The sequence below is a fragment of the Hakea prostrata genome, chromosome 9 (assembly GCF_041222555.1).
Source record: "Hakea prostrata isolate BN-2017 chromosome 9, UWA_Hpros_2, whole genome shotgun sequence".
Taxonomy (NCBI): Eukaryota; Viridiplantae; Streptophyta; class Magnoliopsida; order Proteales; family Proteaceae; genus Hakea; species Hakea prostrata.
In genome coordinates, this window is record NC_142608.1 from 17,054,101 (window position 1) to 17,065,956 (window position 11,856).

The 11,856-nt window shown below is 39.4% G+C and overlaps 1 pseudogene; it reads left to right on the forward strand.

Moving 5' to 3' along the window:
- The first annotated feature begins 5,598 nt into the window (after positions 1-5,598).
- LOC149004874 (UDP-glycosyltransferase 90A1 pseudogene) lies at positions 5,599-7,229 on the forward strand (annotated as a pseudogene).
- The last annotated feature ends 4,627 nt before the right edge of the window (positions 7,230-11,856 follow it).

The window sequence follows — 11,856 nt, forward strand, 5'->3', positions numbered from 1 at the left end:
TCCGTTTTCTTGACCTGTATTCCACTATGGAATCGCCCTATGAATTTGCGCGCCAATTCATCAAAGTTTTTGATCTTTCCAGAGAGGAGGTTTGAAAACCACTTTTGTGCTGCTCCAGTTAGAGATGAACCAAAAACCCTGCATAAAATTTCATCAGAATTACTTGAAACTGCCATGGTCTGTTGGTAATAGCCGATGTGAGCTGTTGGATCTCCGGAGCCATCGAATGTTGAAAAGGTAGGCAAGCGGAAGTTATGGGGAAACTGATATCCCGCAATTGGATCGGCAAAGGGAGTCTTCCGAATGACTGAGTAAATATCCTCAGTTATTCTTCCCTTAGCCAACTGCCCTAATTTCTCATTGATGTTGGCCAATTCCTGACCAATCTAGGTCGGGTGATCTTCAACAATATGATCACGACCTCGATTAACACGATCATCCGGTGCTACTCGATCATCCAGTGCTACTCGATCATCACGAACAACCCGTCCTTCCCAAGCATTCCGCTCGTCGCGAACTGCTCGATCATCACGAACGGTTCTTTTGACAGTGGGTGAGTGAGTTCTTACCCCTGTATCCAACCTTGTATTTGAATCAGTTGTACTCTCTTGCGGTCTGTCGAACCGATCCTCTCGCCTAGGTTGATCATCAATCCTCCTAGGTCCTCGGTCTCCTTCACGAAAATTTTGACCGATATTCCAGTCTTCATCCAATCTCTACTCACGTGGCAACGCACGTCTCCCTGAATCGCGTTGATCAGGTTCTTGTGGTAAAACCACTCGTCTGGTGAACATGCGGAGTGCTTGGCTCACCTCCAAGAATTGAATCTTTACCTGATCCAATTGATCTTGGAGTGTATCAGGAGGAGGATTACGTCCTCCCTGGCCACCATCTACCTCGATAGGATTTTGGCTTCCCTGGGGAATATTTGGATTATTCGCTCCAGGGATCTGAACACCGGAATTGCGCTGTGCAGCGGTTGCTGGGGCTGCTGATCTAGTCACCATGGCTTTTTAAGTCATTTCCCACAGACGGTGCCAAATGATGCGTCCAAAATCTGCTCAGCCCTTAGATCTCCTTGTGATGACCTACAAAACAAAAGCATCAGATGTGGCCCGACCGCTTGGGTCGGGAGTCCACCTCCTAAGGCTAAGTCATTGATGAACTTAATCACAAACGGCTCTGCTAGAAGCACAGAGCTAAGGAATGAAGAACTGGGAAAGGTGATCTAGATAGTAGAGCGCTGATAGTTTAAGTCTATCAGTATGTATCTGAACCTGAGTCTCAGATTGTGTGTTTTCGATCCCCTCACCACGTATGGTAGTGAGGTTTATATAGAGTGTACCTTCGAATCTCCTTCGTTGGATGCACTTGAGCCTTCTTTGGATAGTCGTTGGATCTTAACAGTTAGATCCGTTGAGCAATAGACTTCTACTAGTTTGGACTAGTAGAGGACTCCTGAGATAACCTTTAGGTTATGTGATGATTATCCCTTCGTTAATGATTATCCGCAGCCATTAATTCGAATCTGCCATCATTAGGATAATTACCCTAATCCAGAAGTAGGATTAGGGCACGCTTGTAGCTGAATAAGCTTTCTTCTTCAGCAAGCCATCTTTTGGATCCGGTTCGCTCGGGAGCGAGTCGGTTCCCTTTGTCTCGACCGGGGTCGAGGGTCGGACTAGGTATGAACCCGGTCTGATCATGATTTCTCCGTATCAGACCCTTATAGATAGTATCTTTCTCCCTGAAGATGTAATCAAGGTGCGTGCAAATTAGTCCAAATGAACCTCAGCTTCTAAAATAACAAATTTATATTATACTGGACTGGATAAAAAGACAAAAACCTAATAATTAATAAATAAATAAATAAATAAATAAAATACAATCCGGACCTTATTTCTGTAATTATACATTATTTCAAATGACATTTCTTGATCAGATTTTGTCCACGTATCAAAGGGAAAGACATGTTACCATTTTTTTAAAATTTTTTTTGGTAATAGGAAACGCATGTTTGGCTCTCATACTTTTTATGTTGTTACCGAACCATGCATGTGATAATGTCTAAACAAAAAAATACACATGTGGTCCTTGATATACCAGCTGGTAAAGAAGTCTTTCATGGGAAAGTGTCTGCCTCAAAATTATTAAATTCTTGCAAATGCAGGATTCGTTGAGTGGTAAAAATTTATACTTCTTTAATGGAGAGATTGTGGGTTCAACCATAGTGGACGGCATTTCACTTCTAGTATTAAAAAAACACCAGTACCAAAAAAACAAATTCTTAAATTCTTAACTCGCAGAATTATGTATTTCTCACATAATTTTAGTTTTCCATTCTACATTTTGACCTTTTGTGATATAAGTTTAAATTTTTTTCACAGATCGCACATTTTAGTGGGATTTACACACTGGGTTGCACTCCTTTAGTACTCTAAAATTATAAATTACACTCTCAAAATTATAAGCTATACACTTCTAACATTCTATTTAAGATTCTGTTAAGTAATGAGTAAAATGACCATATTAATCTCGCTAGAGTTAAATAACATAATTACATCCATTTAAATTCTTCCATATCCAACCCTTAGGTGGGTGGAGGATTATCTCCTACCTACACCTTGTCGAAAACTGTCTCCGAAAACCCCCCCCCCCCCCCCCCCCACAAATCAACAATCATTGCTCCTAGCTTCCCTACTGGAATCAATATAAAAGAAGGCTATATCTTTAGGAACTACAAACCTTACCCTGAATAGATTGTTTCTACATTTCAGATTGCACACTTTAGTGGGGTTTAAACTTTGGATGGTACATTTTAGTGCCATAAATTATAGTTTGCACACTATTAAGATTACAAATTGTACACTTTAAACATTTCATTGAAGATTCTATTAGGACCTATTTGATTACATGAATCCAGATATTTCAAATCTCTGGAATCCTGAATTTGAGAATTATACCTGTTTGGTTGTGAAAATCTGTAGATTTATGAAATCTAGAGATTCATTTTTTTACACTAAAAACGTGAATCTGTAGATTTATGGGTTAGGGATGAAATTCAGAGATTTCATTGATACTATAAAAAAGCTAAACATTTGCGCATTCACAAAAGTTACATCAACCAAATAGTTTCTTAGGATGAATTTACAGATTTCATTCCACAACCAAACAATTAATTTTATGAATTATGACTCCATAGATTTGAAATCTATAAATTTGAAATCTTTATTATAAGTCACGAGTAAATGAACATATTACCCTCATTAGAGTCAAATGATTGATATTCTCATTTAAATCCTCACATACCTAACACTTAGGTGGATGAAGAGATTATCTCCTACTTATACCTCGTTGGAAACTGCCTTCTGCCCATCCTTAAAAATCACCCCAACGGCCCAACCCCTCCCCGTGTTGGTGACCACTATCCCCACCTTTCCTACTAGAATCAACATAAAAAAAAAAAAAAAAAAAAAGAAAAAAAGTTATACCTTTAGGAACTAATGATTTACCCTCCACACATGGTAAAGAAGTCTTTCGTATGAAAGTGACTGCGTCAAAATTATTAACTTCTTAGCTCGTGGAATAATGCCAAATGATGTATTTCTCACATAATTCTGGGTTGTTTATTCTACATTTTCAGCTTTTTAAATACAAGTTTGGTCCATATGTTTCGATAAGTAAATTCAGTGGTTGAATGGCTTACTTCTGTTAGTTTTTAACATGAACACTTTTCGATTTTAACAATTCCCATCTCCTTTTACTTTTTCTTTTTTTTTTTTTTTTTTTTTTTTTTTTTTTTTTTTTCCTGAAATCTTCTTTTGCTTTTAAATTGTTGATAATTGATGAATGATAATATGTATAATCTCATGTGGCCAAATCTCTCTGCTGGTGACATTTTAACAACCAGACTAGCAGGATGTGACAAAAACCCGTGGATTATGGAAGGCCGTGAAAATAGTACTCGAATGATCTTAATGTTGTGTCGCAGTATAAGCTTCCTTCGAAAAGTATGTTTCAATCTTACCAAAAACGAAAGAAAGAAAAAAAGTATGTTTCAATAAGTAAATTCACTGGCATTAGCTTGTTTCTTTACCCTCTCACATTAATTAAAACTTACAATAATGTAATGGGCAATCCTATAAGAGAAATGAAGTGTAATCATAAAAATGAAAACTTATCTTGTTTCAAATAGCATGAATGATTTTCTTGTTGAAAGCGTTGTTGCATACATCCATCCAATGATGTACGAAAAATAGCAGAGTGGAAATGCATTGATAGTGCTTGACACTTTCTTTAATGTATTTAAAGACCTCGAATAGTGCACACGGGTCAAGAATTTGTTTTCACCCTCAAGATCAATCGACCCCTCGATTGCAGATGGTGTACTCCATAATTGATGGACTTAGGAATCTGTTAAACTATATTCACCTACATGACACAATTTAAAGAAAACCAATGCTTCTCAAAAATGTTTGTACACATGATCAATAACAAACCTTTCTTACCTTATATAGAGAAGAAGTAAGAGATCGTATCAATGGTTGTTTCCAATGAATATATCTCTTTTCTTAAGACACGTCTATTAGTCATGGAGTTTTGAAAATCTTTAGAAGCAAAACCTTGCTAACCACAACATGGATATCATTTCCAACGTCCAACCCAACACTTATCTCTTATTAGATACATTTAGTAATAAAACCTTGAAAGTTAAAATTTAAAATTAAATGAAATTTGAAAGTTGAAAATTGAAACGGTATGAAACCTTGAACTCGTAAAGGTTATTGTTCAAATTCAACGGTTCATTTAATAATTTAATTTAACGGGCTGTGGTTCGAACCTATCAATTCGAGCTAGAGAGCCGCACACGTGCTGGTCCAGCCCAGCTTGAAACTATTCGGGCTAAAAACCCTCAGCCCAAACACGGCCCATTAAAGTTCTGTTTGGTCCGGTTTAGACTATAACAAGTCGGTTCAATTCCATTTTAACAGTTCAAATTGAAAATTGACACCCTAAGCCAAAGGTAATTGGCCCTCTAAATATCCGATGAAAAGACATTAAAAGTTCTTTATTAGAAAAGGTCCATTACAACTTTTTGAGGCATGTACCATTACCATTATATGGCTGTCGACTAGTAAAGACAAGCGTCTTCAAATGGAAACTTATTAGTTATCACAGATTCACCATCAAGCCTAACTTGCTTTCACCAGAAAAGGATCGATCGCCGAAAAACTTTACACCTCACTGGTTACGTGTATGCTCACCAAAGCAAATGGCGAATTTTTTTTTTTTGGGGAAAATTACTTTATTAGTTACCATTTCAAGAGAGACGTCACATGAGAGTCAAACTTGCAATCTTTTCACTAAAATGCTTGAATCTTTCCGCGAGAACAACTGTACATTGCCTAGTTTATTTTTCTTTTTTTCATTTTTTCGTAAATAAATGACAAAATTCCATACCATTGGCGATTTAACGATATCCCCCGGTGAGCCCTATAAGCAAGAACGTGAAATGTTGACTATATATACGGAAGAAGCAGAGGAAGAAGACGAAGAAGACGAAGAAGGAAAAGATGGTTTCTAAGTCGTCTCCTCCATATGGTGATGTTCCCTTTCATGTCAAAAGGCCATACGATTCCGCTGCTTCACCTCGCTCGCCGGCTCCTCCTCCTCCGCCGCGGCATCACCATCACCATCTTCACCACTCACCAAAATTCTCGTTTCATCCGTCAGTCTCTACCCGATTATTCACAACCCACCATCTCAATCATCGAACTCAACTTTCCTTCAAATGTCCCCGAGCTCCCACCAGGTATCGAGAGCACAGATCAGTTTCCTTCCATGTCTCTCTTCACCCCTTTCGTCAGAGCCACCCAACTGATGCAACAAGACTTCGAAAATGCCCTCACCAACCTCTCTGCTACCTCCGCCGGCGGCATCGACTGTATAATCTCTGACGGTTTCTTATACTGGACTCAGAAATCTGCAGAGAAATTCTCCATTCCAAGACTCGTTTTTTACGGCATGAACAACTATGCCATGACTCTCTGCCAAGTCTTCATAATGAATAATTCCGAGTCGGTGAAACTCGGCTTGGATGAGCCCTTCACGTTGCCTGGCTTCCCATGGATCACCCTCACGTTAAATGATTTTGAGCCAAGCATGAATGGGTCAGAACCAAATGGTCCACAGATGGAATTTATGGCGGAAACCGCCATAGCTACGTCCAGAAGCAAGGCTATGGTGGTAAATAGCTTCTACGAGCTCGAGCCTGTCTTCTTGGACCACTGGAACCGTGAGTTCGGTCCAAAGGCCTGGTGTGTGGGACCCCTTTGCTTGATGGAGGCAAAACAAGAACCCGAATCCAAACCCAAAGCCGAATGGATCAAATGGTTGGACCAGAAATCGGTCGAGGGCCGGTCGGTTCTGTATGTAGCGTTTGGTTCCCAGGCTCAGATCACGGAGGAGCAGCTGAGAGAAATTGCAGTCGGGTTGGAGCGATCGGAAGTGAGTTTCTTGTGGGTGGTGAGATCGAAGAGCAAAGAAGGGTTGGATGATTTGGAGGAGAAGGTGAAAGGGAGAGGGTTGGTGGTGAGGGACTGGGTGGACCAGGTGGAGATACTGAACCACGAGAGCGTGAAGGGGTTTCTGAGTCACTGTGGTTGGAACTCGGCGATGGAGAGTATATGTGCTGGGGTTCCGATGTTGGCGTGGCCTATGATAGCGGAGCAGCACCTGAATGCGAGAATGGTGGCGGAGGAGCTGGGCGTGGGGTTGAGGATTTTGGCAAGTAACGGGTCGGTTCGTGGGTTTGTGGGTGGTGAGATGGTGGAGAAGATGGTGAAAGAGTTGATGCAAGGAGAGAAGGGAGAAGAGGCGAGAAGGAAGGTGAAGGTAGTAAGGGAAGCTGCTAGGAATGCCGTGGAAGAAGGTGGTTCGTCGTGGAACACATTGAACCAGTTAATTGATGACATGTATAGATCCGAATAATTTATGACCCGTTGGGTTGCTGACTCGAAGTATTGTAAGAAGATGGGTTTAATAATCTTTATTGTTGTCAAGCCTAGGACACACTTCAAGATCAATTTGACGTATGAGCTATGGGAAATTTATCACCAAGTGCGAAATCTCGGCCAGGCGAACCGCCGAGATTTCACCATCCATGCAAAATGTCAGTCAGTAATATATTATGTTTTGATAAATATTTTTTTTTTGTGAAGAATTATAAATAATTCATCACCGTTGGACTTTAGTATTAATTAATTGATAAAATTATAAAACGTGAAGTCATTCTAACTTTCTAATAAATGCTTGGCCCCACTAACAAAACATCATCTCTTTGTCTTTAGCTTAAGGATTTAAGGATTGAAACCTTACATTTCTTCAAATTGTCTTCTTCTTCTTCTCTAAACAACCAATAAGTCTACTGAATCGATGACCAAAGCGTGGATACACGCAGGTGAAGCTGTGAAAGTGAGGCACCGTCGGACTCTGCTATGTTTTCTTCATCATAATCTTATGAGGATCGAAAAAAAAGTTCTTAGTTTCGATCAAAATTTCATCAAAACTTGTCAAAACCTCGAAACCTGTCGAAACTTGGATCAACCTAGTTGGATCAGCTGGTTCATAAAAAAAAAATCCCAAATTTCGTGGAACCTGAAAAATTGCGTGAAAACTTAAGACTTTTTCTTGTAAATTTTGTAGTTTTCCCAAAATTTCAATTTTTTTGTTTATTTCATGCTTCCCCAAATACCATGACAAATACCCCCTCCATTAGGACTTCTGTCACATCCACTCAACCGGTACCCTACCTGGCATACCCGTGTGTGTGATCTACAACCTCGAAGATCAAGTATCGAGAAAACCAACCTCCCACATATACAATAACATAATCATGAACAGATGTAATCAATGTAATATCATAAAAACAATGAGATCAAGATAAGAATAAGAGAGACAATATAATCAGAATGCAGAAATAAATGATACCAATATATGAAAACTCACTAGTAGAGAGTATGTGGAGAAATCACTCCCCAAACGCAGCGAAAAAGTAGTTCGAATACAATTAAGGTTACAATCCAGTTCTCAAAAGAAGGGAAAGAAAGGGATAAATATCTAAGTTAATGTCTCTTCGGTTTTATATAGTATATCCTCATAAACATAAACAAAAGAAACAAGACATGGCCGCCTCCACTTCAGGGTGGGACTAATCCTAGTATGCAGCATAATCCATCGAGGGATCTCAGTGTAATCTTCGTGATCACAAGCACCTTGAGGGTAGTATGCTTCATCAACGGGTGTCTCGTAGTATGGGCCATCATGTTCTTCCGTTCCTGTAGGATAATCTAACAAAGATATTTGCACAAAAAAAAGAGTGAGTTCAAAAGAACTCAGCAAGGCAAGTTATTCCATAATAACATAAATAACATGATACAAAACATAGTATGATGCAATATGATATGAAACAAACAATGCATGCATGAATCTAACTTTATATATGTTGGTCGCTATGGTAGATATGCTTTAAGTCATAACACCATACTTCTTTGGAAAATTCTCAAATCACTCATCATCGGTTGGTAATGGGTCCTGCATCCCTCTCGGACAAATCCATGGCCGGGGTTTAGGTCACCGCTCTCTCACATCACCGTTTGGTCTAAGTATTGGTGCATGTCAAGGTAAAGCCTAGCCAAATGCAAGTCATCTACTTAATCATATCAACTCAGATCCAAATACTTGCATTCCTCCCCTCTCGGGATCCTTTCCAATATTCTTCACACTAGAGTCAGCGTATCCTATGGCTACAACCAACTCAGAATACAGACTCATCAACTCCAAAATATTATCTTGATTGTTGATAGGTTGACCAAATCAGCTCATTTTATCCCTATGAAGATCACTTATACTTTGGATAAGCTAGCTAGGCTTTATGTAGACAATGTGGTTCGTCTGCATGGAGTGCTTGTCAGCATCGTCTTTGATCGTGATCCAAGGTTCACCTGAAGGTTTTGGAATGGTTTGCAAAAGGCCTTGGGAGCCCAATTGAATATGAGTATAGCTCATCATCCACAGTCTGATGGACAATCTAACGGACAATTCAAATCTTGGAAGATATGCTTAGATTTTGTGTGGTAGATATGGGTGGCAATTGGGATGAATACCTAGCTTTGGTTGAGTTTGCCTATAACAACAGTTATCAAGCAACAATAGGCATGGCTCCATTCAAGGCTTTGTATGGTAACACTTCTAGAACGCCTTTGTATTGGACTGAGACAGGTGAAAGAAGAGTCTTGGGTCTAGAAATGATTGAAGCTGCAAGTGGTATGGTTGACATGATTAGAGAAAGGATCAAGTCTGCCCAATCTAGACAGAAATCTTATGCCGACGAGACATAATTTCCGATTGGAGAGAAAGTTTTCCTTAAAGTGTCACCTATGAAAGGGGTGATGAGATTCAATGTGAAAGGAAAGCTTAGCCCTTGTTTCATTGGACCTTTTGAGATTTTGGAAAAGGTTGGACCTGTTGCATATCGTTTATCCTTGCCCCCATATCTTGTTGGAGTTCATAATGTGTTTCATGTTTTGATGCTTCAGAAATATATAGAAAACCCGGAACACATACTACAACAAGCACCTGAAGGACTTAGTGCTGATCTTTCTTACGATGAAGGACCAGCCGAGATCCTAGAAAAAAAGGCAAACAGTTGCGGAATCGCACCATTCCTTCAGTGAAGATTCGGTGGAAGAATCACACCCTAGAAGAAGATTCATGGGAAAAAGAAGAAGACATGAAGGAGAAGTTTCCTCATCTTTTTGAAAGCACAGGTACGCTTTCAATTTCGAGGACGAAATTTCTTTTAAGGGGGGGGGGGGAGAATGTGAAACCAGCCCTATCTTAACCCTGACCCGGACTCGGATCCTTTGATGTTTGTAGGTCCAAAGACCCAGAGTGGTGGAAGAAGAGACTTGTGGGCCCTCGTAGTTGAAGATTTGGTGTATGACTCAGAGCCTATGGATATTGACAGTGATACCCATTACTTGGATACATTGTTAGTGTTCAGTGAGAAACTGCACCTAGAAGAGGGGAAGCTTAGTTGAAGTACTTGATGCACTTCTGGTCTTGTTTCGAAGGTATTTCTTTAATCTAGACTTGTTGATTGACTTGTAGGAGAAAACCCAACTCAATTTGGATCAGTTTGGCCTTCCATTTCCCTATCTAAAGTTGTTGTCATGGCTTGGTCGACTGGCCCAGTCGACCAGCCAGTCAACCAGTAGATTATTAAATACGAAAATCACAAATTTCTTGATTATTTTAAGCCTACTTATTGGGACCTCATGAATAGAACCCTACCCCAATATATTATATATATATATATATATATATATATATATATATATATTGGTATCATTTTATTCCGCACTCTGATTATCTTGTTTTTATCTTATTCATGATTCCTTTTATTATATGCTTTTACCTTGATTATTATTGTTCACGATTGTGTTATCGTGTATGTGGGAGGCATGGTTGCTCGATAATTGATTCTTGGGACTGTGGATTATATACTCGGGTATGCCCGATGGGGTACCGGTTGGGTGGATGTGACACTCTTCAGTGGTTTCAACTATAAATGCAAAGAGAAATCTGGGATTTAATCAATAGGCTAATGAGCAATAGGTTAGAGATAATTACTAACATATAATCAGACCTAATATGCTAGAGGAATCAGTTTAGGAAAGAAATCATGTTGTCATGAAAGAAAATCATAAGAATACAAGGTTAAGAATCAAATATGAGATGCATAGCATTGATAGAATAGAAAGGGTTTATACAAATGCAAAGAGACAATAGAAGAGGTGGTTGTAAGGTTGCAGCACCTTCTTCATAGTCCCAACAACAAGAATAAGATTAGACAAGAGTAGACTAGAGAGAAAATGAGGGATTACATACCTTGGAGATGAACTTAGAGAAGAGAAACGAAGAATTTTGTGAGAGCACTTCACCAATACCAAGGAGAGGCCTAAGAGGAGTCTTCCCACGTTCTCAAAGAGTTCTAGCAATAGAATAGGGTTATAACTACGAAGTCCACTTAAGTAGAGCCTAAAATGACCTAAAATCCAAAGATTCTCGGATTTAATAAGCAACTGGTTGACTGGCTTGGTCGACTAGCCAGTCGACCAGGCTAGGACAACAACTCAAAACAGGGAATTGAAGTCAAGATCAGCTCAAAATCAAAGGGGCTTCTTCCTACATCTCAAATGACTAGTCTAGGTCTGAGAATTACCTTCAATTCAAGTCCGGGAGTGCATTAGGTCCATCAACTAAACTCCCCTTCTTCAAGGTGTAGTTTCTTATCAAACATTAACAAAGCTTCCAAGTATGGAGCACCATCATCAATCTCCATGGGTTCGGGGTCAAACACCATGTCTTCTACTGAGAGGGCCCAAAATTGGTTTCTTCCTCCACTTCGGGTCTTCGGACCTACAAACATCAAGGTTTAGGGTTAGGCTAGGGCTAGATTTCACAACTTCCCTATCCAAAGTGCATATTCCCTCAAGCTGGTTATCTTAAGCATGTTGATGACTAGACTTATAAAGTTACAGTTGTCGATCACCTTGACAACCATAGGCATAAAATGTCATGGGATGTCTATGTTCATTGGTTGGAGGAGAGGATGTTACATGCATAATACTACTCAGCTCATAGGATGAATCCATTCTTGGCACTCCTCTTAGCACTAAGTTGTATTTTCCTTTTATTGTTATTCTGTTTTGAAGTTAGAAACTATATATTGAATGTTATGTGCTTAAGTAGTTAAGTTTATAATGTACTTTTCGGACAACTCTACATTGATGT